This window comes from Sminthopsis crassicaudata, chromosome 1, assembly GCF_048593235.1.
Source record: "Sminthopsis crassicaudata isolate SCR6 chromosome 1, ASM4859323v1, whole genome shotgun sequence".
NCBI lineage: Eukaryota > Metazoa > Chordata > Mammalia > Dasyuromorphia > Dasyuridae > Sminthopsis > Sminthopsis crassicaudata.
The window spans coordinates 285,113,084-285,139,759 of NC_133617.1; the positions used below are offsets into that span (position 1 = coordinate 285,113,084).

At 33.8% G+C, this 26,676-nt stretch overlaps 1 pseudogene; it reads right to left on the reverse strand.

Annotated features, from left to right (window-relative positions):
- Positions 1 to 22,905: 22,905 nt before the first annotated feature.
- On the reverse strand, positions 22,906 to 24,292 carry LOC141549398 (cAMP-dependent protein kinase type I-alpha regulatory subunit pseudogene; annotated as a pseudogene).
- Positions 24,293 to 26,676: the final 2,384 nt, after the last annotated feature.

The following is a 26,676-nucleotide window of genomic DNA, read 5'->3' on the forward strand; positions in this document are numbered from 1 at the left end:
ATTATGATGTAATAAAAATTATTTCTAATAAAGAGCCAATAAATAGACTAAAGATTAATTGGAAACTAAACAATCTAATCCTAAAGAACAAATAGGTGAAACAACAAATCATAGACACAATTGATAATTTAATCCAAGAGAATGACAATAATGAGACAACATAGCAAAATTTATGGGATGAAGTCAAACCAGTACTTAAGGTAAGTTTTATATCTCTAGAAGTTTACTTGCATAAAACAGAGAAAGGGAAGATCAATGAATTGGGCATGCAAATGAAAAGCTAGAAAAAGAAAGAACAAATGTTTCTCTGGAAAGAGATATGATGTATTCCTAGATAATCAACTAAAAAATCTACTAGAAAAAATTTACAACTTTAGCAAAGTTGCAGGATACAAAATAAATCCACAGAAATCATCAGTATTTCTTTGCTACCAACAAAGTCCAGCAGCAAAAGATACAAAGAGATATTCCATTTAAAATTACTGTACATAATATAAATTATTTGGGTTTCTATATGCTAAGACAAAATCAGGAACTATATGAACTTAATTACTAATCATTTTCCACACAAATAAAATCAGATCTAATTAATTGGAAGAATATCAAGTGCTAATGGCTAGGCTGAGCTAATATAATAAAAATGACAATTCTATCTAAGTTAATTTACTTATTTAGTGGTATACCAATCAAACTTCTAAAATTTATTTTAAAGAGCTAGAAAAATAATAATAAAGTTCATCTGGAAGAACAAAAAGACAAGAATTTCAAGGGAATTAATTAAAAATATTGCAAATAAAAATAAATTGCAATAGACCTATACCAGATCTAAAACTATATTATAAAGCAGAAATCATCAAAACCATTTGGTACTGGCTAAAAAAATAGAGTAGTTGATCAGTGGAATAGGTTAGGTTCACAAAACACAACAGAAAATGATAATATTAATCTAGTGTTTGATAGACCCCCAAACACTTCCTAGGATCTGGAGCTTCTGTGATATGAACTCACTCTGTAACAAAAATTGCTGGGAAAATTGGAAATTAGTATGGCAGAAAGTAGTTATTGACCTACACTTAATACCCTATACCAAGAAAAGGTTGAAATGGGTTCATGATTTCTATATAAAGAGTGGCACTATAAATAAATTAGAAAAGCAAAGGATAGTCTGTATTTCAGGTTTGTGGAGAAGGAAGGAATTTATGGCCAAAGAAGAACTAGAGTACATTATGAAATGCAAAATGGATAACTTTGATTATATTAATTTTAAAAAGTTTTGTACAAACAAAAGGAATGCAGACAAGATGAGTTCTGATAAAGTACTAATTTCTAAAAAATATAGAAAATTGACTCAAATTTATAAGAATACAAGCCATTCTCCAATTGATAAATGGTCAAAGGATATGAACAGACATTTTTAAGCTGAATAAACTAAAATTATTTCTAGTCATATAAAAATGTTCTAAATAACTACTGATAAGAGAAATGTAAATTCAAACAACTCTGAGGTACCACTGCATACTTTTCACATTGGTTCAATGACAAGAAAATTTAATGATTGTTGGAGGGGATGTGGGGAAAACTGCACACTAATACATTGGTGGTGGAGTTGTGAACTGATCTAAACATTCTTGAGAGCAATATAGAATTATACCCAAAGGGCTACCAAATTGTGCATACCCTTTGTTCCAGCAGTGTTGTTATTAGACTTGTATGTATTCCAAGGAGGTCACTAAAAAAGGGAAAAGGACCCACATACAAAAATTTTTATGGCACCTCTTTTTATAGTGGCAAGGAACTGGAAATTGTGTGGATGCCCATCAGTTGGAGAATAAATTGGAAAACTAAATAAGTAAGTTATGCTGTATGAATTGGATTTTATTATGGAATATTAAGAAATGATAACCAGAATGATTTCAAAGAAGCCTGTAGCCACTTAAGTGAACTGATGGTGGTAAATAGAACCAGGAGAATATTGTTCCCAGCAACAAAATATTATAACATGATCAATTCTGATGGACATTCTTTTCAACAGCAAGGTGATTCAGTACAGTTTCAGTAGTCTTGTAATGGAGAGAGAGAGACATCTGCACGCAGAGAAAGGACTATGGGGACTCAGTGTAGATCACAATATAATATTTTCACTTTTTTTGTTGTAGTTTGCTTGCATTTTGTTTTCTTTCTCATTTTTTCTTTTTTTTCTTTTTGATCTGATTTTTCTTGTGCAGCATTATAATTGTGGAAATATGTCTAGAAGAATTGTACATTAAACGTATATTGGATATTGGATTACTTGCCTTCTACAGAAGAGGGCAGGGAAGTATAGAGGGAGAAAAAAAATTGAAACACAAGGTCTTGCAAAAGTGAATCTTGAAAATTGTCTCTATATATATTTTGAAAATAAAAAGGTTGTTTTTTTTAAAAAACGATTTTACTCATTTTCATGCATTTCTTCCTCAAGAACTCAGAGAACTCTCTCTTGAGTGGGTTAATCCTATTCAAGTAGCTAGGCAGCAAAACATATGTATCTCTCCTGTAACACCATTCTCAATCTCATTAGTACTTTATATTTCAGGTCTTGTTCCAAACAAAAATTTATTCCAGGACCTACCAATTTCAGAAATTCTTTTACTAAAGGGAAAAAGATAGGCCTTTTATTTGAGCATGGACTCATCCTGGTATTGTATATTAAGGAAGGACATGACACAGCTGATGAATTATTTAAAGCCAGTAATTTTTGCTAAAACATTAAAGATTTTCTCCTAGTGAAGAATCTTGTGAAAGGGGTTGCATAAAAAAACAAATGATAGATCATTGAAGCCTGAAGCCTAGGACCTGGAGCAAGGGTTTAGAGTGGAAACAAATTATTTCAAACTATTCTAAAATGGAAAGAAGTATATACTAGAAATCATGTTTCACATAAGGATTAGGGATGATGTACATGAAATAAAGAGACAATCCCTGTATTTATCATATCAGAAATTAAGCTAAGATTACTATGATCACATGGATATCAAGTCAAAGAAGTGGGATTTGAACTCTAGTCCTCTGCCTCTAGATACATGCTTTTCTAATAACTGAGAGTTTGGATCCCATCCTGCTAATATCACTAATTTCTTATTTGTTGGGAAATAAAAGACAACAGCATCATTAAAATGGAAAAAAAATCTTTCTTAATAGTAAATTGTGAGGATAATAATTAGAAGTTTAAATATTCAAGTTTTTTTAAAATATTAAGCAAAGTTACAGCTTTAGAATCAAAATTAATATATTAACACTGTACATAAAATAATTTTCCTGGTAACATAAGACTACTCTTTTTGCACCAAGTACAAAGGATATCATTTGCAGAGCTGTTGTATAAACTGATCATTGTCTGCTTGAGGGAAGCAAGAGAAGATGGTGAATAACATTATACTGAGTTTTCAAAATTCTATGTAGAAAAATTCTTCCAAATAGTATCCTTTAATTTTATATATCTTCTGACCATATTGATGAATATGAAAAATCATAGAAAGCAAGAAGAAACTAACAAATATGTGATGTGGAATTCATTAAGTGTTTTTTTTTTATTAATTCAGACATTTCTATATTTCTAATGAATTAGCTTACAGATGTTTTTCCCTCAAAAGTCAACATTGATTAATGTAGAAGCATCATGGTATAGTACAGAGAGTGATAGAATAAAATCAAGCAACTTAATATGTATTCCTGAATTAGCAACTAACTACTTGCATTCTCTAAAAGTGGTTCTCAATAACTTAATACTTTAAAATTGAACTTTCTTTCCCCATGGAACTCATATACCTCTACTTGAGAAGGAATATTTTGTACCAGCTTTGCTTACATAACTTCTCTAGAAATCCTTTTTCTAAAAGTAAAAGAATTCAATTGCTTAATGATAGAAAGGATCACATAATAATAAGGGGTTCAGGAACTATAATCTCAGAAAACATAATTCCCTATACTCGCTCCGAGACAAGGAGGCTGTAGTAACTGTGTACCCCTTAGAGATTTTAAACTGTGAGCATATATATTTATTCTTCTATCTATCTATCTATCTATCTATCTAGCCTTATGAAATGAAAGAGTAGTCCTCAAGAATATGCTATAGATCATGTAAGGTTATGAGAAAATAGAAACTATGACATTATTTTAGAATCAAAAAATTTATTAGATACCAAAAGTCTAGCAATATATGACCCGTTTGTCATAATTACATATCAGAAGCTCATGATTTTTCACTAACTGACAGATTATAATTTACCATCCTACAAAAAGACCTCAAGATATCCTTGAGAACTTAACAAATGAACTATGCTAGAAAAGAAGCATAATTACAGACCAAAGTATTCCTCATGATCATGCAAAAAACACTGATCAGTTTAAAAAAAAAAAAGCCTTAATTACAATAATTAGTAGACTTTATCAGACTAAATGATCAACACTGTGTAGAACATTTAGCTTTCAAAATATACAGGCATAAGGAAAAAACTCAAAACAATGTGGAAATAAAATAATTATTCCTGTCACTGTCTGCTACTAAAGTTGGATGAGAATCCCTTTTATGAACCTTAGGAACTTAGCTTAAATCCTAATATCTATTTGGAAACATTTATACATTTGGGTAATAATCTGTTGAAAAAATCAAATATGTAAAAAATAATAAAAGGAAAACAGTAACTTTCTCTTGCCGTTCTACTTCTGACTCTGGATCTTTCTACCTCTGCCTCAGCATTCTTTTTACCCTAGAAAATACTCTGTCCTCATCTCCATTTTAATTCCTTCAGTTCTTCCATTTGAGGAGGTATTCAAGCCAAGTATTCTCATTTCTCTTGCTGTTCTTGATACTCTGTACCTCTATACATTTTCTTGACATGATGATTACCTGTAAATGTAAATGTGTATGTAAACATACACATACACACTGTATGCACACATTTGTGTGTGTGCAAGAAACTCCTCAAGGTCATGAATTGTCTTTAATTTTGCTTGTATTTTAATATTCAAAACTTAGTCAGGCATTATATAAATAAATGCTTTATCTGGAAATGTATTTATCTTATTCTATTTGAGCTCCATCAAACGATTGATTTATTGATATTAACAATGAAGGGCAGCTAGGTAGAGCAGTAAATAGAGCACTAGCTCTGTAGTCAGGAGGACTTGAGTTCAAATATATATATATATATATATATGTGTGTGTGTGTGTATACATATATATATATATTAATAATGAAATTATTAATAAATAAATAAAATGAATGAATGGGTACTAAATAAATAATTGACAATGAAAATAATAACAAAAAATTATAGACAGTTTTATGAAACTTGGTTTCTAAAACACTTTACATGCATTTTTTCGTGTAATCTAAATAAAATTTCAATTGTTGCCACCATTTTACAAAAGGATTTTGGCATCTAAAGCGTGTTAGATCTGACATTGAGAGAGAATTGCGATAAAATCTTACCTACAATGCTATTAGTTGGATGAAGAAATTACTTAGCCATTCTGAATCTCTTTCCTAATCTCTATTATATAATAGGAATAATGGTACTAAATTCAGAGAGTTGTTTTAAGGCTTATTGAAATACTTGTACCGAAAGTTCTTTGCAAACCTTCTAAAACACTATATGAATGTCAATATAATTTGATGCTTACAAAGGTTGAGTGACGTCAAAAGTCACAAGACACTTTTTCCTTATCTACTTAATAAGTGAAATCAAATGTAGCAGTAGGACTGGAAATCTCAGATTCCTCACTCTAGATTGTTTGTGTGTTTGTTTTATGTTTGTTTTCTTCATTATAATACACTCAGTACATGCTTCCTTTCCTAGCTAACAAAAGCTATACTGAAGTCCAAGCTTTTTCTTGTTATTACTTTAAAGTTTAACTTAAATTATGCACATATTCAGGATTGAAAAAAAGGTACTGAGTATTCACAGTGGATATTTTTCATTATGTTTATCACAGTTCTATTCCCACTCATTTGAATGTAATTTACCATAGTCACAACAGTCTCAGGGCAGGCCTACAGAGATTGGGTTGTGATGTCAAATTGCTATATGAAAACAATTTTGATAAGTCTATGGACACCACATTATAATGACAAATTATAATGACAAAATGGTTTCAATGTTTCCATGGAGACCAAATTACAATGTCAAGTTGATGGCAAAATGAGGTCAATACAAATCTACATAGACCAGACTGTGATGTTAAAAGCAGGCTAAGAACAAGTCTGTAGAGACTATGTTGTGATAGCTAGATGATAGGGAAACAATATCACTGATGATGTCAAAATATAATGAAAATGATGACAAAGGAAATTGTTATAGTTTCCTTTATGTCAGTTTTAAAAAGAAATTATCAATATAAATTTCCCTAGTAGTTTAGAAAATCTACTGGAACTAAAAGAAAGTTATACTTATCTAATAGAGCATAATTGTTAGACATTATGATTTCATTTGAAATTCCTGGATACACAATCCTTAACCACAGAAATTATAGTGAAACAGTGGGAAATGTTAAGATGCTAGGGGAATTATTTATTAAAAAATCTTCTACATAAATTATTTTCCTCAATCATGGAAGAACCTTTATGGTAATAATCTAGTTGAAGTAGTCCTCAAAGGAATGAATAGTTCAGAGTCATTGGATATGAGAGCTGGGAGGGACTGAGCAACATAGTAGAAGGAACTGAACTTCAAAAAAGTTGGGTTTGATTCTTGGGGCCTCATTCCCATTCTATGTAGCCTTGATCACAGCACTAAATCTCCCTGAGCTTTAATTTCCCCAGTTATCAAATGGAGGCGCTAATATTTTCATGGCTTAGGTCACATAGGTGTTGTGATTGTCAATCACATATAAACACAAGCTCCTACTAATATTAATTTCATAATTCTAGATTTGGAATTGAGGGCCAGAGAGGCCAATTCACATATGCAGGTCACTGGGCATATTCGTGGCATAGTGGGAAATAAAACACAACTCTTTATGCTGTTGGAAGATTCTTTGAACTTTTTTTGAACTGAAGTTTCTTTGTAATACCTTTTATATTGCTATTGTGAAAAATGTTGAAATATTTAGCTCTATTTTTGCATTTTATAAATTATAAAACAAATAATTTAGCACTTGCTTAATCCTCCTGCTGAGAGTACTGTGAATCCTAAATATTATCTTCCTGGATGCAGATTCTTTTCATTTGTTCTTAAATAATAAATTATATTGATGCAATTTATCTTGAACAAGTGCAATAAATATTTTAACCTAATGGTAATGCCAATCAGCTGGGAAGTTAAATGCAAATGCAACAGAATACATTTATCAAGCTTTCTCATCTGCTATCTTGTTTTCCTTCTTTTTGCAGGTTTTCACATCAAATCTGATTTCTAGGAAGCAGAAGAAGCCAGGATAATATGACCAATATATCCAGTGTGCAGGAAGGGATTTAAATGCAAGAAGTTCTCATGGATTAGTGTTCCCTAACCTGATAAAGAAGAAACAGGAAATCCCAACATGATTCATAAACTAATGTGTCTTTAAAAAAATAATGTTCATGTATAACCAGAGCATAAGAAAACAATGAAAAAAAGGTTTAAAAAGAAAAATAAATAGGACACAGAGAAACCCTCATGATTCTGGATATGTAGTCCTTGATAAGGAAGTTGAATCCAGGAACATTCAGTTTATTGATTAGGAAACCCAGGAATTAAAAAGGAGGACGGAATTTGTATGGGATCTAAGCAATTCTCAGTATGGTAGTCTTCATACTAGTACAATAAGTAAGTACTTCAGAGTCTATCTACTTCAAACCATAAACAATTAAAAATCTCCTTTATAGAATGTCCAACAAGTTGTCTTAGATCAGCTGTGGGGAGAGGGGTGATGATCTAGAATCATAAGATCATATATTAACACTTTAGTGAAGTAGACTTTAGAGGCCAGTTGGTTCCAATTCCTTATTCTATAGATGAAGAAAATGAGACAAAATAAATTTAAATGATTCATCTTGAGCAATTTTAGTGGCTGGGTGGCACAGTAAAGTATCTGGATGGAGTCAGGAAGATCTGATCTTAAATCTAGTCTCACAGATCAGTTTTGTGACTCAAGGCAAGTCACTTAATATCTATTTTTCTCTGTTTCCTCAACAGCAATGGGGATAATAACAGAACTGACTTCCTAGAGTTGTGAAAGGCAAATGAGATATTAATTGTAAAACACTTAGCATAGTAACTGCCATAGAGTAAGCACCATAGAAGTGTTAGTTGTTGTTGTTAGTTGATTGGTAGAAAAAAGCATTTATTAATCACTTGTTATGTGCAAAACATAGATGGTTATCTGTACTGGAGGTACAAACAGAAAATCAATTATGTCCTATCTCTTAAAGGCACTAATATAATACTAATAAGGCGAGATGCCATGTAGCAGCATGGAGTTGGCAATGCTTTTTTAATTTCAGTTCCATTAATAGAATTAGATTTATTTCTTATCCCTAAACCATTTGATAATGTCAAGAGTTTTGACACTGAGAAGTTTCTCACTGGGTTTACAGTAGCAAAATTATTTCTATACTTATTTTGGGGAGACCAAAAAGAAAATGCCACATCGCCTTAATTATCACAATCTTTAAAATGCTTGATGGCTGCTATAATATTCTTCTGGGGATCTCTTGGCTAAATATATCAAGTTCCTGGATCAAACCTCATGTAGGATGACCTTGAGGGCCTTCACTATCGTCAATGGACTTTGAACACTTTTTAGCTTATCAATGTCTTTCCTGAACTCTGGCTCCCATAATAAATGCAATATTCAAGATAAGTTCTCAATAGGCCAAAGCATGCCAAGATTCTAATCTCTTCTGGTATGATTTTTCTCTAAATACAGCATAAAATTAATTTTTTGGCTGCTATATCACCCTGTTGTCTCATATGAAGCTTGGATTCCACTAAAATCTTCAAATCTTATTCATTTGTAAGACTTCTGTCCTTATCTCCTTCATTTTATGCTTGTCTTTACAAAGTTTTGAACTCTACTATAGTTGAAAGAATAAAATTTAATAGCTTTAACATAATCTCATTTTTGGCATCTGAGTTATTCCAGAGGGATACTTTAGAAGAGCATAGGGATCTTGTCTAGTTCTGTGGATCAAAATATTGTTTTGTTCAAACTTATGTACTTGATCATTCGGTGTGATATTGAGGGCAAGGAGAAGATCAAGTAATATTGGCTTATATACCTTTGTTACAGGTGTGATACATAGCATGGACTAGTTTGGCCATAGTAACAAGCAGCAAATTAGTAAATTGTGTGACATAAAAGGTAGATTGTCTGTTCTCTCTTAGAGAGAGAAAACCAAATGGCCACCTAGTTTAGCAGAAACTTTGGTAACATCCCTTCCACTGTACAGTCTATCAGAGAGTCAACTTATCTAGACAATGTTTGACACTAGACAATGTATGTTGATTGCATTTTAACTACTAAAATAGAAGTCATGGATTGCTTATTTAGATTCCCAGAATACTCAAGCCTTATCAGGATAAGGATAGTTTTGTCAAAGGTTCTTTGTACCTTTCTTGGTTTTCTATAAAATGCTCTTTCTGTTCAGGGCAACTTATTTGTAACTCATAATTTTCTCTGAAAGTTGTTTTGGCCTATGTGACTAAAATGGGATGCCTAGGGCTGTAAGGCCTTTTATTATTAAATTTCAAATTTTCTTTTGAATGAATATGATTATATTGAACATATTTCAATAATAGTGTTAGGATCATTTTCTCCTATTCCTTATCTGAGTCCCTTATAGTCTCTATTTCCTTACAAATACCATTGATTTATGAAGTTTAATTTTCCCTGTGTAGTATCTACTGGACTCTTGCAGTGCACAGGGATTTATAGTAGATTATAAGCTCTTTGATGATCATAAAAGAAGAAAGGGAAAAAAAAGGAAAAGATAAATGCACTGAGGTAGAAAGGGAGATGGAGGGTAAACTTATTATCTCACACAATCACTGTGTACAAGTAGAACATTACACCACCAAGAAAGGAACAGGGTGGAGCAGTGGGCATTGTTTGAACTAACTTTCACCCCAGTAGATCAAAGGAGGGTAGAACACACACACACACACACACACACACACACACACACACACACACAGTATGCCCCAGAAATTAATTTAACTCAACCCAGGACAAGACACGTAACCCTGTCTCCCCAGTTCTTTCCCTGTCAAATGAGAGAAGGAAATGGCAAAGCACTCCAGAGTGTTCACCAAGAAAACTCCAAATGGGGTCACAAAGTATCAGTATTTTTGTAAAACATTTTATTTTCAAAACATATGCATAGATAGTTTTCAACATACACTCTTACAAAACCTTGCGTTTAAAATGTTTGTCTCCCTCCTTTCCCCTAAATGACAAGTAATGCAATATATGTTAAACATGTACAGTTTTTCTAAACATGTTTCCACAATTATCATACTGCATAAGAAAAATCAGATCAAAAAGGAAAAAAAAGAGAGAGAGAAAGAAAACAAAATGCAAGCAACCAACAAAACAAAAATGTGAAAAAGCTATGTTGTGATTTACACTCAGTTCCCATAGTCCTCTCTGGGTGCAGATGGCTCTTCATCACAAGATCATCAAAACTGGCCTTAGTCACCTTGCTGTTGAAAAGAGCCACGTCCATCAGAATTGATCATATTCTTCTTGTATTAAATACTGTGGACACAATTAAACCAATAACAGCAATAAATTCAGAGAAGGATTAATTAACATTGAATAAAATTTTAATTTTTTAAAAGAGAAGAAATGAAATAAATAGGTGGTATTTGGGGGAAGGTGATAGAGGTTGGGGGAATCAGAAAATTTTAGACTTGGTACATATGTTGAAATGAAGATTCTAAGAGAAAGAGGTAGGGAGATGGTGGGCAGAATACCTGAATGATCACCAGTGGAACGATGAAGCTACAAGAGATAGGATGTTGTATATAAGAAAAAGCAAGTAGATTAGTGTGGCTAAAGTTTAGAGTGTATGGATGGAAACAATCTATAAAAATATCCATACTATAAACTGCATTTAGATTGTGAAGGATTCCCAAATTCCCAACATTTGTATTTTATTTCAGAGGAAATACTGAGCCATAAGAGCTTTATGGGCAGGGAAATAACACAATCATCCCTTGGATTCAGGAATTGTTATTTATGAAGGATGGATTGAATAGGAACTGAAAGCAGGCCGACCAATTAGGAAGCTATTCTCATAGTTTAGGAATTACAGGATTAAAAGAATTAGAGATAAGTGTTACTTCTGCCTCCATTCTCACACTCTCCTTGTCAGTGAATTTTAAATACTTTCTGTTACATCTGGAATCAAATATAAAGTCTTTTGCTTGGCAGTTATAGCTACAAGTAATGGTTTTTACAATATACTAATTTCTACCTTTCCAATTTTCATAAATACCTCTTCCCTCCCTGTACTACTACCAGCTATACTGGTCTATAAACTGTTCCTCAATCAGCACCCTCCATCTTATTTCTTTGACTTTCCATTCCTAGAATGCGTTACCTTCTCAGGACTCTCAGATTTGGGTAGGGACTTATATTCTCAATACAATGCACAGTGCCCAATACCTAGTAGGATGATTTATGGAAAAACACGAATAAGAAATTAAAAGATGACAAGACATCGAAGGGATATATTCTGCATCAATGGCATACTGATGAAATAATGGATCTTTTCCAGTATCAACAGTCTTTCCATTTACTTTGATCATTCTCCTTTCATGTGGGACAAACTAAAGATCTCATATGAGAAAAATTTATTCAACTTCACCCAAATCCATAAATTTGTTCTAATTGTTTTAGTCATGTTGTTATTTAAATATGTCTGGGAAAATACTAGTGGTTTATGGAAAAGAATTTGGTATAGAAAATGTTCCCTAACTACACTTGGAATGCATCCAATTGTTGATTCATTTTGACAAAGAATATTTGAGATGATTAATGTACTAAGAATTTTAAAAAAATAAATCAGATTCACTTAAATGGTATTTTTAAAATAATTTCTATCATCTGGGAATTAAGTATTCAGTAAAAGTTCATTTATATAATATTAATAATCAAGAAAACCTATAAGGTCAGAAAATCACCACTCATGTGATTGTTCAAAAAACTTTATTTGCAGCTGAAATGAACACATATTTAGTAATTATAAAGAGGCAATTTATTTGTATACTCATCCTTTTCAGATGTTGCCTATCTAAATTCTTAAGCATATAATTAACATGGCAAAAGACATGCATTCATTATTTTAATTCACTGAGAGTACATGAATGAATAGTCTATTACTATTGTAGAACTTCATATTTCTCTTTCTTCCAAATGCTGAATCCTGGTTTTCTAATGACCCTGCACTATCAAAGGCTAGGTCAGTATGGCATCAGTCTCAATAAGTCTTAAAAATTTGAAAAACTTTTAAGGAGCTTATTCTCTGTCCATTACCCTAGTAGTCATAATTATTTTTTTCTCTTTGTAGTGGCTCTTTTTCCCCCTAAAATGCCCTCAAATAAAAAAGGTCCAGGGTTCCCAGAGAAAAAATATGAGATACAACTGTGACATACTCTCTCAAAGTCCTCATAGTCCATATATTGTGGAGAGAGGGATTTATTACTACTTCTTGACACTATACTTCCTCAACTTCCTTTAGAATGTTTTTCATTTAAACAAAATCAATTACTAGGATGTCTCATTTACCTCATCAGTAAAACAAAAGTCAAAACAAACTGTTCAGATTGGCTGAACAATGCAGATAATTCCATTCAACTCTTTACTCAACAGTTTTCTTCATTGTCAATCAGAGCTCAGTTAATCAAGTTTATTCTTTAGAAGATGTAGAATTGGTCTCCATTGGATCTCTCACTCAAACCAGATGTGGAAGTAGAAAGTAGTATTAATATTACAACACATTTAGCTTTTGGCATACTCACTCCTAAACTTTTCCTCAGCAAATTCATAAAGCACTGTTTCTCTGCCAAATACCAGATCTACCTGTATGTCATTAAGGGAAATATTCCCTTAGTTTCCAACTATAGACTGTATCTAAAATGTGAACTATATGTATATGAAAATGGAATGAGGTGATGTAGGTATATTTTATATACACATGTGAATACATACACTCCTATGTATATGTGTATGTATATTACCATATATATGGTAATATTCTAGGTCAGAAAATTAAAAAAAATCTGAGTTAAAATATACAATAAATAAAACTTTCTGATGTAAAAACTGAAATGAGAACTTATAATAATTTTCTATATTATTCTATGTTATTAGCTCCATAGCCACATATTAATTAGTATTAGAGATACTGAAAAAGAAAAGCTAGTAGGGAAATCATTGGATAAGGAAGAGAATGGAATTTGAAACATGATAAAGTCTAAAAAAAAAAAAAATCAGGTTTCAAAGCTTTAAATAGCAAACCATAGAACTATTGGATAAACCCCTTCAACTGTGACATGGGGCTCACATTTATGAATAAATGGTTTTTAAAGGTTCAGGGTCAACGATATCAAGAGAAGCAGATACATATAAATAAGAAGTAAGTTACAGTGGTTTTGGTTCATAGGCCAAGGATTAGGGACTGTGAAGTCCAGAGCCCTCTGTGTTCTGTTCTAAACCCTGGCTTGATCCATATAAGTTAAAGAAGTCAAAGAAGTCAGTGAAGTTAAATAAATAGATAGATAGATAGATAGATAGATAGATAGATAGATAGATAGATAGATAGAAACCCATAACTATGATGATATTGGGATTTCATTACAGTTATCTCGATTAAGCTAATTTAATTAACTCCTTGTCTTAAAAAGAACTGTCCTTATACTTTAAACTCTCAAAATGTCCAAAACAGAATTTCTTTTTTCCTGGCATCTTGCTCCTTTCCTGACTTTATGATTTCTGTCAGTTCTGATGTTATTCACCCAAGCAATGGATACTATAAATATTATTATTATCGCTGACTCTTTCCTGTCCTTCACTTTTTTTTATTTCTATTCACTGTTATGTCCTGTCTCTTTTACCCCTGAACTCTGTATTTCCAAATTCAAATCCTCATACAAATCTTGCCCTACACACCTAGATTATACCCACCTAAATATGTTCTTTATTCTTCTCTCTTCCATTCTTCATAATGACAACAGACTAATCTTCCATAAACATAAAAATATATCAATTAAAAAAATTAGCAATGACTTAATGACCTTTCTCCTTGGACTACGATAGAAATCTTTGTACTTCTATAATACAGTTCTAATATGATTGTGAAACAAAAACCTCTTCCCTCCTCCTCCTTTCTTCTCTAGGTTAGTTGGATCATTCAGCCTATTCTCACACTGGCAAATTCAGGGTTTACAGAGGCCATTGTCACTGTTATCCATTTGTTTCAGTCATTTCCCATTCTTCCTTTCCCCTTTGGGGATTTTCTTGGCAAAGGTCCTGAGTAGCTTGCTATTTTCTTCTCCAAAACATGGGTTTACTAACTTCCAAAGAGGGTTAAGTAACTCCCCCAGGTTCACACAGGCAAGTAATTGTCTGAAGCTGGATTTAACTTAGAAAGATGTATCTATCTGATTCAAGACTTGGCATTATATTCACTGTGCCACTTAGCTTCCCTTAATAGAGAGAGTAGCCACTGCTAACTTGAATGGTTCTGAAAGTTTTGGTGAAGGGCACTATTGTCCTATTGCAGCAAATTTTAATTCTTGAAAATTCCTATTAATATGTTTGCAATTTAATAAGCCAATCATGGTGAGTTCCATTAATTTTTAATCAGAAACATTTACCAAACAGAAAGTAAAACAAGAATAATAAAACATTTCACCTGCAAACAGGGAATACTCTCTCTTATTGATGCCCAAATTGTCCTTCATGGGCAAGGTAGTGTGCACCTTTGCAGAACTGTGGCAGAATGGCATGCACATAAGGAACACATGTCCAGGACAATTCACAATTCTGAATTTCAAATGTTGATATGCTTTGTTTTCCTCAAGAACAGTCTGCACAAAATTTCAATGATGGAGCTGCTTCTCTACAGAATACGACACTTGAGCTAAATCTCTTCTGTGTCTCCTCTCCTGATGTACTACGTCAATTCTTTCATGGACTTCTTCTCTTCTCTGCTGCAAAGATAGTGTTAGATTCTTTCAGCAAAAGCAGAAGCCCCAATTCCAGCAGCTGGAGAGTTTTTCCATTTTTTCTTTCTTGGCTAGTCTGTGCTCCTTTCCACTAGTCACACATAAGTAGCACACAGTTCAGGGAAAGCCTTTCTTCTTCAATCAGGGTTGTTCCAAGCAGCAAATATCTCTGCTGGATTCAAATCATAGCTTCAAATCTCATTTTCTGCAAGAACTTTCTGATTCTCCCTTAATGCAAGTACCTTGCTTCTGATATCTCTAATTTGTTCCATTTTCATCTTGTCTGTTTACATGTTCTCTCACTGAATAGAGTGTGAGTTCCTTGAAGGCAGGATCTCTGTCTTTCTTTGTATCCTCACAACATAGAACTTAGCACATAGTAGGTGTTTAATAAATTATTTTTCACAAAACTTGGTTCACATGAAACTTATTAGGGACAAATTTGAATTTTTATACTTGGATTTAAAATACTGATTTTACAAGTCAAGTTGGTATAGATATAGTTATACAACTGGAAACTAAAATTTTTATGACATGGAAAGAAAGTTATAAGTGAAAATGGAAGATATTTTCCTGTTCCAATCTCTACACTCTATTTTATAAGCTCAATATTTTGTTGTATATATTTGACCCAGAATAGCTCCCTCCAATGATTTCTATTAAAACTCTCACCCCATAAGAAGAAAATAATATATTTTCTTTACTTCAGAAATATTAAGGACACTTTTCTTGCCCTTAGTCTTAACATCATTAGAAATTTAAGTAAGTCTGAATTTGATCTCAATTTCTAGACTCTAAGGTTGATCCTTCTAATCTTTTTAATATTTTACAATGGACTGATTTTGTAACACCAAATTTGTATAGGAAAAGATTTCTGGACTCAAGTTATCCTCAAAACCACAAAGATTAATGCCATACCTAAAATTAAACTGTTGGGTGAGTGGTTCAGGTAAGAAAAGTCTTACAAAAAGGTTATCAGTCAAAATGCTGATGACATCTACAGTATTGAAATAAATGGCTGATGAGGCACACCATGATGAAATAAACATTCATTTCACCTCAATGTGCTACATCAGCCATTTATTTCAATACTGTAGATGTATATGATATAAATAATAGGGTTTATCAAAGATAGTTATTAACAAACCTTGTAAAAATGTAAAATACATGTATGCATATACACATATCTCTATCCATCCCCCTAATCCCCACATCCAGGGTTTCAGGCATTCTGATATAAAGACTTATATTATTAACTATGAATCAAAAGCAACATTGTCACCTATGAATCAAAAAACTCCTTTCAACTCAACTTGTTTGGATCTCATTTTCAAGCCTATTAGTTAGTTTAATGCAGGTTCTGGCCACATTTAGTACACTTTATCTTGGTAACTGTCAGTCCTTGATAGCAAATTTCTATTTTCCCATCCAAGGTTTTCTTTCCCTCCCTCTCCAAATATATCCATTAAACCATAAAATTAATTAAAGGAAAAAAGTCACCATGTGGTAAGAAAAAGATATCTTCTTGCCATTCTTCCTATAGCCATTAAAGCTAATTAATGTGATTGCAGGATCCCTTTATGGAAGTCTAGAGTGGGAGAAGCAATAGTTTTTTTTTTTGTTTGTTTTGTTTTTTTTTGTTTTTTAAGCCTTCCTGCTCCATAAAGTGTTCTGTTGTGTTCTGCATAACACTTCATTAAAAAAAAAAAGATATTGATAACTTGAAAAGCCACTAAGATGGTGAAGGAACCACTTAAAAATAATAATAGCATTTATATAGCATCGCCTATGTGTCAGGCACTGGAATAAGCATTTTACAAATATCTCACTGTGGCATAGTATCCATAGCAGACAGTAAACACTTAATAAATGCTCTATCATCCATCTATCTATCTATCTATCTATCTATCTATCTATCTATCTATCTATCTATCTATCTATCTCTACCCCTGTGGAAAAGAATGTTAGAATAAAATGCCCACAATGAAAAATATGCTAAAAATAACTTTGGGAGTCAAGTACTCTTATTATTCCCATTTGAGGAAACTGAAGCAAAGAAGGTTTATGTAACTTGCCTAGGGTTCTCACAGTAAGTAAGTATTCACAGTGTGATTATGATCTTGGGTATTCCTGCTTCTAGACCCACTCACTATTCTATCCATTAACCATACAAAGATTTATTAAAGAAGTGAAGTGTTGTGATACAGGAGCCATCTGGTAGTGGCAGCTGGAGGTTTAACTCAGACCTGTAGAATGGATCTTCTTTATGTGAGAGGATGATGATGATGATACAAGGAGACTATGAGGCAATTGTGTTCTCTGACCTCTCTCCTCTTCCTTCTTGCTTCCAATTTATTTCATTCCCAATCCACAAGGAACATCTGTGTCAGCAAAGGCTACCCAGCAACTCCTTAAAGTTTATGTTTCACAGCTCTGGAGGTCTAGGAGAATTGACTTGCCCCTTCACCTAAGGCATGGTCCTTAACAATGAAGTATGTTTAATGCAAAGAAAAGATCTAGGAGTGAAATGTTGCCATTTTTATATTTGAAAGACAGTGAAAGATTGTCACATAGTAGGAAAAATTATTTTTCTTGGCCTATAAAAAACAAACAAATTCACAGAAATTAAAAAGAGATGGTTTTCAGCTAAATATTCTTTCTTTTTTTTTTTTTAGATTTTTTTCCACAGTATATATGCATGAGCAATTTTTTTTATAACATTATCCCTTGTATTCATTTTTTCCAAATTACCCCCCCCATCCACTCCCTCCCCCCCATGACAGGAAATCCCATACATTTTACATGTGTTACAATATAACCTAGATACAATATATGTGTATAAATACCATTTTCTTGTTGCATATTAAGTATTAGATTCCAAAGATATAAGTAACCTGGGTAGATAGACAGTAGTGCTAACAATTTACATTCACTTCCCAGTGTTCCTTCTCTGGGTGTAGTTATTTCTGTCCATCATTGATCAACTGGAGTTGGATCTTCTTTATGTTGAAGATATCCACTTCAATCAGAATACATCTTCATACAGCATTGAAGTGTACAACGATCTTCTGGTTCTATTCATTTCACTCAGCATCAGTTCATGCAAGTATCTCCAAGCCTCTCTGTATTCCTCCTGCTGGTCATTTCTTACAGAGCAATAATATTCCATAACCTTCATATACCATAATTTACCCAACCATTCTCCAATTGATGGACATCCATTCATCTTCCAGTTTATATCAGCTAAAAATTCTAAAGTAGTTCTTTTTTATTAATTTTATAATTATAACATTTTTTGATAGTAGATATGCATAGGTAATTTTTTACAACATTATCCCTTGTACTCCCTTCTGTTCCAAAATTTTCCCCTCCTTCCCTCCACCCCCTCCCCTAGATGGCAGGCTTTCCCATACATATTAAATATGTTATAGTATATCCTAGGTACAATATATATATGTGCAGAACCGAATTTTGTTGTTGTGGTTGTTGTGGTTGTTGTTGCAAAGGAAGAATTGGATTCTGAAGGTAAAAATAACCTGGGGAGAAAAAGAAAAAATGCTCACAGTTTACACTCATTTCCCAGTGTTCCTTTTCTGGGTGTAGCTGATTCTGTCCATCATTGATCAATTGGAATTAGATTAGCTCTTCTCTATGTTGAAGATATCCACTTCCATCAGAATACATCATCATACAGTATCATTGTTGAAGTGTATAATGATCTCCTAGTTCTGCTCATTTCACTCAGCATCAGTTGATGTAAGTCTCTCCAAGCCTCTCTGTATTCATCCTGCTGGACATTTTTTTACAGAACAATAATATTCCATAACATTCATATACCATAATTTACCCAACCATTCTCCAATGGATGGACATCCATTCATTTTCCAGGTACTAGCCACTATAAAAAGGGCTGCCACAAACATTTTGGCACATACAGGTCCCTTTCCTTTCTTTAGTATTTCCTTGGGATATAAGCCCAGTAGTAGCACTGCTGGATCAAAGGGTATGCACATTTTGATAACTTTTTGGGCATAATTCCAGATTGCTCTCCAGAATGGTTGGATTCTTTCACAACTCCACCAACAATGTATTAGTGTTCCAGTTTTCCCACATCCCCTCCAACATTCATCATTATTTATTCCTGTCATGTTAGCCAATCTGACAGGTATGTAGTGGTATCTCAGAGTTGTCTTAATTTGCATTTCTCTGATCAGTAGTGATTTGGAACACTCTTTCATATGAGTGGAAATAATTTGAATTTCATCATCTGAAAATTGTCTGTTCATATCCTTTGACCATTTATCAATTGGAGAATGATTTGATTTCTTATAAATTAGAGTCAATTCTCTATATATTTTTGAGATGAGGCCTTTATCAGAACCTTTAACTGTAAAACTGTTTTCCCAATTTGTTACTTCCCTTCTAATCTTGTTTGCATTAGTTTTGTTTGTACAAAAGCTTTTTAATTTGATATAATCAAAATTTTCTATTTTGTGATCAATAATGATCTCTAATTCTCCTTTGGTCAAAAATTCCTTCCTCCTCCACAAGTGTGAGAGGTAAACTATCCTATGTTCCTCTAATTTATTTATGATCTTGTTCTTAGTGCCTAAATCATGGACCCATTTTGATCTTATCTTAGTATGTGGTTTTAAGTGTGGGTCCATGCCCAGTTTCTGCCATACTAATTTTCAGTTTTCTCAGCAGCTGTTGTCAAATAATGAATTCTTATCCCAAAAGCTGGGATCTTTGGGTTTGTCAAACACTAGATTGCTATTTTTATTCACTATATTTTCCTGTGAAACTAACCTATTCCACTGATCAACTAGTCTATTTCTTAGCCAATACCAAATGGTTTTGGTGACTGCTGCTATATAATATAACTTTAAATCAGGTACACCTAGAGCACCTTCATCTGACTTTTTTTCATTAGTTCCCTTGCAATTCTCGACCTTTTATTCTTCCATATGAATTTTGTTGTTATTTTTTCTAGGTCATTAAAATAGTTTCTTGGGAGTCTGATTGATATAGCACTAAATAAATAGATTAGTTTAGGGAGTATTGTCATCTTAATTATATTTGCTCGGCCTATCCAAGAGCACTTAATGTCCTTACAATTATTTAAACCTGACTTTATTTTTGTGGCAAGTGTTTTGTAATTTTGCTCATATAAATCCTGACTTTCCTTTGGTAGATATATTCCCAAATATTTTATACTATCGACTCTTATTTTGAATGGAATTTCTCTTTGTATCTCTTGCTGTTGGATTGTGTTGGTAATGTATAAAAATGCTGAGGATTTATGTGGATTGATTTTGAATCCTATAACTTTGCTAAAGTTCTGAATTATTTCTAATAGCTTTTTAGCAGAGTCTTTGGGGTTCTCTATCTGCATATCATCTGCAAAGAATGATATTACCTACTCTAATTCCTTTAATCTCTTTCTCAGCTCTTATTGCTGAGGCTAGTGTTTCTAGTACAATATTGAATAGTAATGTTGTTAGTGGGCAGCCTTGTTTCATTCCTGATCTACTGGGAAAGGTTCCAGTTTATCGTCATTACATATGATGTTTACTGACGGTTTTAAATATATGCCCCTTATTATTTTAAGGAATAGTCCATTTATTCCTGTACTCTCAAGTGTTTTTAGTAGGAATGGATATTGGATTTTATCAAATGTTTTTTTCTGCATCTATTGAGACGATCATATGGTTTTTGTTAATTTAGTTATTTATATTATCGATTATGCTAATAGTTTTCCTAATATTGAACCAGCCCTGCATTCCTGGTGTAAATCCCACTTGATCATAGTGTATTATCCTGGGGATGATTTTCTGTAGTCTTTTTGCTAATATTTTATTTAAGATTTTAGCATCAATATTCATTAGGGAGATTGGTCTATAATTTTCTTTCTCTGTTTTCAGCCTACCTAGTTTAGGTATCAGTGCCATGTCTGTGTCATAAAAGGAATTTGGTAGGACTCCTTCAATCCCTATTTTTTCAAATAGTTTATATAGCATTGGAGTTAGCTGTTCTTTAAATGTTTGGTAGAATTCACATGTAAATCCATCTGGTCCTGGTGATTTTTTCTTAGGAAGTTGGTTAATAGCTTGTTCTATTTCTTTTTCTGAAATGGGACTATTTAGACTATTTACTTCTTCCTCTGTTAATCTGGGCAAGCTATATTTTTGAAGGTATTCTTCCATTTCATTTAAGTTATCGAATTTATTGGCATAAATGTGAATAAAGTAGCTCCTAATTATTGTTCTAATTTCCTCTTCATTAGTGGTGAGTTCTCCCTTTTCATTTTTAAGACTAACAATTTTATTTTCCTCTTTCCTTTTTTAAATCAGATTTACTAAAGATTTGTCTATTTTGTTGTTTTTTTTTTCATAGAACCAACTCTTAGTTGTATTAATTAATTCAATAGTTTTTTTTTTTTTTTTTTTGCTTTCAATTTTATTAATCTCACCTTTTATTTTTAGAATTTCAAGTTTCGTGTTTGTCTGGGGTTTTTAATTTGTTCCTTTTCTAGCATTTTTAGTTGTAAGCCCAATTCGTTGACCTTCTCTTTCTCTATTTTATGCAAGTAGGCCTCTAGAGATATAAAACTTCCCCTTATTACTGCTTTGGCTATACCCGACACAGTTTGGTATGATGTCTCATTATTGTCATTTTCTTGGGTGAAGTTATTAATTATGTCTGTGATTTGCTGTTTTACACAATCATTCTTTAGTAGAAGATTATTCAATTTTCAATTATTTTTTGGTCTGTTTTCCCCTGGCTTTTTATTGAAAGTATTTTTCATTGCATTGTGGTCTGAAAAGGATGCATTTACTATTTCTGCCTTACTGCATTTGATTTTGAGGTTTTTATGTCCTAGTATATGATCAATTTTTGTATAGGTTCCATGAACTGCTGAGAAGAAAGTGTACTCCTTTCTGTCTCCATTTAGCTTTCACCAAAGATCTATCATATCAAACTTTTCTAGTATTCTATTTACCTCTTTGACTTCTTTCTTATTTATTTTGTGGTTTGATTTCTCTAATTCTGAGAGTTGAGATTGAGGTTGAGATCTCCCACTATTATAGTTTTGCTGTCTATTTCTTTTTGCAGCTCTCTTAATTTCTCTTTTAAGAATTTAGATGCTCCACCACTTGGTGTGTAATATGTTTAATATTGATACTGCTTCATTATCTATGCTATCCTTTAGCAGGATATAATGCCTTTCCTTATCTCTTTTAATTAGATCAATTTTTGTTTTTGCTTGATGTGAGATGAGGATGGCTACCCCTGCTTTTTTGGCTTCACCTGAAGCATAGTAGATTCTGCTCCACCCTTTTACTTTTATTCTGAATGTATCACCCTGTTTCAGATGTGTTTGCTGTAAACAACATATAGAAGGATTCTGGCTTTTAATCCAGTCTGCTAACTGCTTCCTCTTTATGGGGGAGTTTACCCCATTCACATTTATGGTTAGAATGACTAATTCTATATTGCTTGCCATCTATATTGCTTAACCCCTGCTTATGCTTTTCTCCTTTCCTTCCCTCTTACCTCCCTCCCCAGTATTGAACTTGTGAGCACCACTTGCTTTTCACAGCCCTCCCTTTTTAGTATCTCTCCCCCACTTTAAAGTTTTTCCCCCTATTTTACCCCTTTTCCTCAAAATTTCTGTATTCCCTTCCCCTTAGCTTACTCCTTCCCTCTCACTTTTCTTTTTTTTTTTTTTTTTTTCCATATAACTCTATTTATTAAACGGGACACAGAGCACTTTAACTAATGCTCCAAATTAAAAATGGTGCAATGAAAGCAACTTTTTTTCTTTTTCTTATATAAACAGACAGGAAGCCACAATGACAATGGCCACATGGTGCTGCAAATGAGGAAAAGGACTGGTGAAGCACAGGCTGAAGCAGGGGGAGCCACATTTCAGACAGACAGTGACACAAAGCTATTGTACTGCTGGATGTTGTGTTTGAGGATGTCTGAGCAGGGGCTAAGAACACGTTCAAATGGGGTTCGGTCCAGTTTAACACATTTCAAGGGGCCATGAGCAACCACTGTGGCAGCTCATGGACAATTCATCAAAAGTGCAATTTCACCAAAATAATCAGAGGGCCCCAATCATCCTACTTCAACAAATTCTTCATTCTCCGACCTACACTGTAGCACAGCAGCTGAACCCTCTAAGATAATGAAGAATTCATCTCCTGGTTCTCCTTGAACTACAATCTTCTGCCCATCTTCAAACTGAACATGTTCCAATGCATCAGCTACTGCGAGACGTTCCCATTTGTCCAGAGACTCTAAAATAGAAACTTTGCTAAGGAATTCTTCATACATCTTCCGCTTTCTCAATGTGCTTCCCATAAGGATTCTTCTGTAGCTGTCTCAGTCAATGCCCCATAATTTTACATTTGTCTTGGCTTTGAAAGTTGCTGCTCTAGGAGTTCCATAAATCAAGGCAAGTTCTCCAAAGCTCCCTCCTTCTCCAACACTGGTGGCCCACTCATTGTTGACATAGACATCCCTCTCTCCTTGATCAATCACATAGAAGTTATCTCCATCACCTTGTTGAATTACAGTCTCTCCAGCAATAAAGGAGGCTGGGAACATGGCATCAAAAATATCACTTCTCTTGTTGTCATCAAGATGTGAGAACAAGACATTCTTCTCAATGGCTTTGGCTAAAGCAGCCATAGTCTTGTAATCTTTTGGAATAACCTTTCTAATATGATGCAGCATCTTCCTCGGTATACACCTCTGCACTGATAGCCCCCCGTCGCCTCCAACCCTTAACCACAGGATTGGGAGGTGGAGGAGAAACTTCGTCTTCCTTTGAATCAGATTGGGTACTTGCTTTCTGCAGAGTCTGGAGCTGTTTTGTTTCCTCCTTCTCCAGTCTCTCAAAGTATTCCCTAAGGAATTCCATGGGTCTATTAGGCTGAACAGTACTGAGCTGTACAATGGAATCTTAAGGAGTGCCTGGATATTATGCTTCTGGACATAGAGCTCACATTCCAGGAGGCTCTGCTCCTCCTCAGTGGTGGCGCTACTGGTTGCCATTGTCTTTAGCTGCTTGTCCACAATCTTTGCTCTTCTAGCTCTTTCTTCCTTTCTCTCTCTTTCTCTTTATTTCTCTGACTTTCTCTCGATCTCGGTTTAGATGCTATGTGTCTACACTGAGTGCCTCAATCCCCTTTTTTCTCCCTGTCTTCCTCGTTCTCTCGGTCCATCGGTCTATGTCTTGGTCTCCCCTAGCTCCACCTCTTCTAGTAGAGCTCCACCTCTTCTTGTTGGGTCCCTCTGTTGCTTCTGTTGCACCCTGTTGCTTTATTCCTCTCCTCTCCTCTCCTCCGTCTCTTCTCCCCTCTCACTTTTCAAGAAGTGGAAGAAGTTTCACCATAAATCGAATATGTCTATTGATACACACTATGTTCTCCCCCTCCTTTCTTTCTCTCAGATATAATCGGTTACCTTTGCCTCTTCATAAGATGTAATACCACCACTTTACCCTTTTTTATGACATAATTTCCTTTCCACCTCTAGTTTCTAGGACAAATTATACATGTGTTCTTTACATATCTTTATGGCAGAAATATAGTTCTCAAGATTTCTTTTTACCTTTTTAGAAATTGCTTGAGTTCTGTATTTGAAGATCAAACATTTTGTGTAGATCTGTTTTTTTCATCAAGAATAGATGGAATTCATTTATTTCATTAAATGTCCATCTTCTTCTCTGGAAAAGGATGCTCATTTTTGCTGGGTAAGTTATTCTTGGCTGCATACCAAGTTCCTTAGCCTTTAGGAATATCATATTCCAGGCCCTTTGTTCCTTTAATGTGGACGCTGCTAGATCCTGGGTTATCCTTATTGTGGCTCCTCCATATCTGAATTGCTTTTTTCTAGCAGCTTCCAATATTTTTTTCCTTTGTCTGATGGTTCTTGAACTTGGCCACTATATTTCTTGGCATTTTGATTTTAGGGTCCCTTTCAGTAGGTGATTGATGAATTTTTTCAATGTCTATTTTACCCTCTGTTTCCAAAACATCTGGGCAGTTCTCTTTGGTAATTTCCTGGAAAATAGTGTCCAGGCTCTTTTTTTCCCTCACATTTTTCATGGAGTCCAATTATCCTCAAATTGTCTCTCCTGGATCTGTTTTCCAGGTCTGTTGTCTTTCCAATAAGGTACTTGGGGGTGGCTGGGTCTGAAGAGATGCTAGCTTTCTGGGGTTTTATTCTTTACCTCCAGTGTTTACACCTTCTCTGCTGCTCCTGGCTTGCTGCCAAGTTGGAATATCCAGACTGAGTTAAAGGTAGTTTTGAAGAAATGGAAGAGATCACACCCTCCCCACTCTGGTCTGAGCTGTGTGAGCTGCCTGCCCCGCTCTCGCTGCTTGCCCACAGGCTGGGCCCAGTCTGTTTGTCCCCTCCCCCGAGCAAACACAGACCTTTTCTGTCGAATTTCAAGGATGTCTTCTGTTGGTGATTATTTGTGGGTTTCTTTTCCGGTCAAGCATTAATTCCAAGGCTTGTCATGAAGTAAATTCTGAGAGAAAATGCGGAGCTCAAGCAGCTGTGTGCCTCCTCGCTGACATCTTGGCCCGGTCTAAAGTATTTCTTAACAATTATACCTATAACAAAGTAGAAGGATTGAAGAAAGATGGATATTAAGCTTGCCATCACAAGACATCAAAGGTAAGGATTTTGGGGATTTGGTAGACAATCTTACAGTTCTCAATAGGGTTTGAAATAGATAACCTCTTAAGTCCCTTTTACCTTTAAGATTCTGAGACTTGGAGTCTGGTTAAAGATTTCTAGCACCTATATGTGACATTGAATTTATTACTTGAACATTATGAATTTAAGTTTTCACAAGTGAAAAATAGGTAATTAGAATAGATGATATCTAAATTCTATATCTTGTAAAAAATTCAGTCCTTGATGTTCAAATTCTTATTAAACTTCCTTCATATTTTATAGTTATATAAATGACATACTCCCTTAGACTTTCAACTTCCTGGAAAATCAGAGTTTGATGGATGAACTTTTGCTTCCTCTTTTTTGGAACCAAGCATCCATACAACTTCTTGGATGTCTCCACATCTTGCTTTTCATGACATTTTTGAAGTCCCCATTGTAATTTCTATCTCTGCTTTCAGTTTTGTATCCCTCCCCCCATTAGAATATAGTTTCTAAGGGGAAAGGACAGTTTTAATTACCCATAATAGATAGTAAACACTTAAGAAATGCTGTTTATATAAATCAATCTCTCTATCCTGTGGAAAAGAATGTTAGAACAAAATGTGTACAATGATAACTAGATAACTAGAGACTGACAGTAATATAACTGATGTCGTTTCTTAGTTGTATCTGGCACTTTGTGACCTCATTTGGAATATTTTTGGCAAAGATGCTGGAGTACTTAGTCATTTCCTCTCCAGCTCATTTTACAGATGAGACAAACAGGGTTAGTGACTG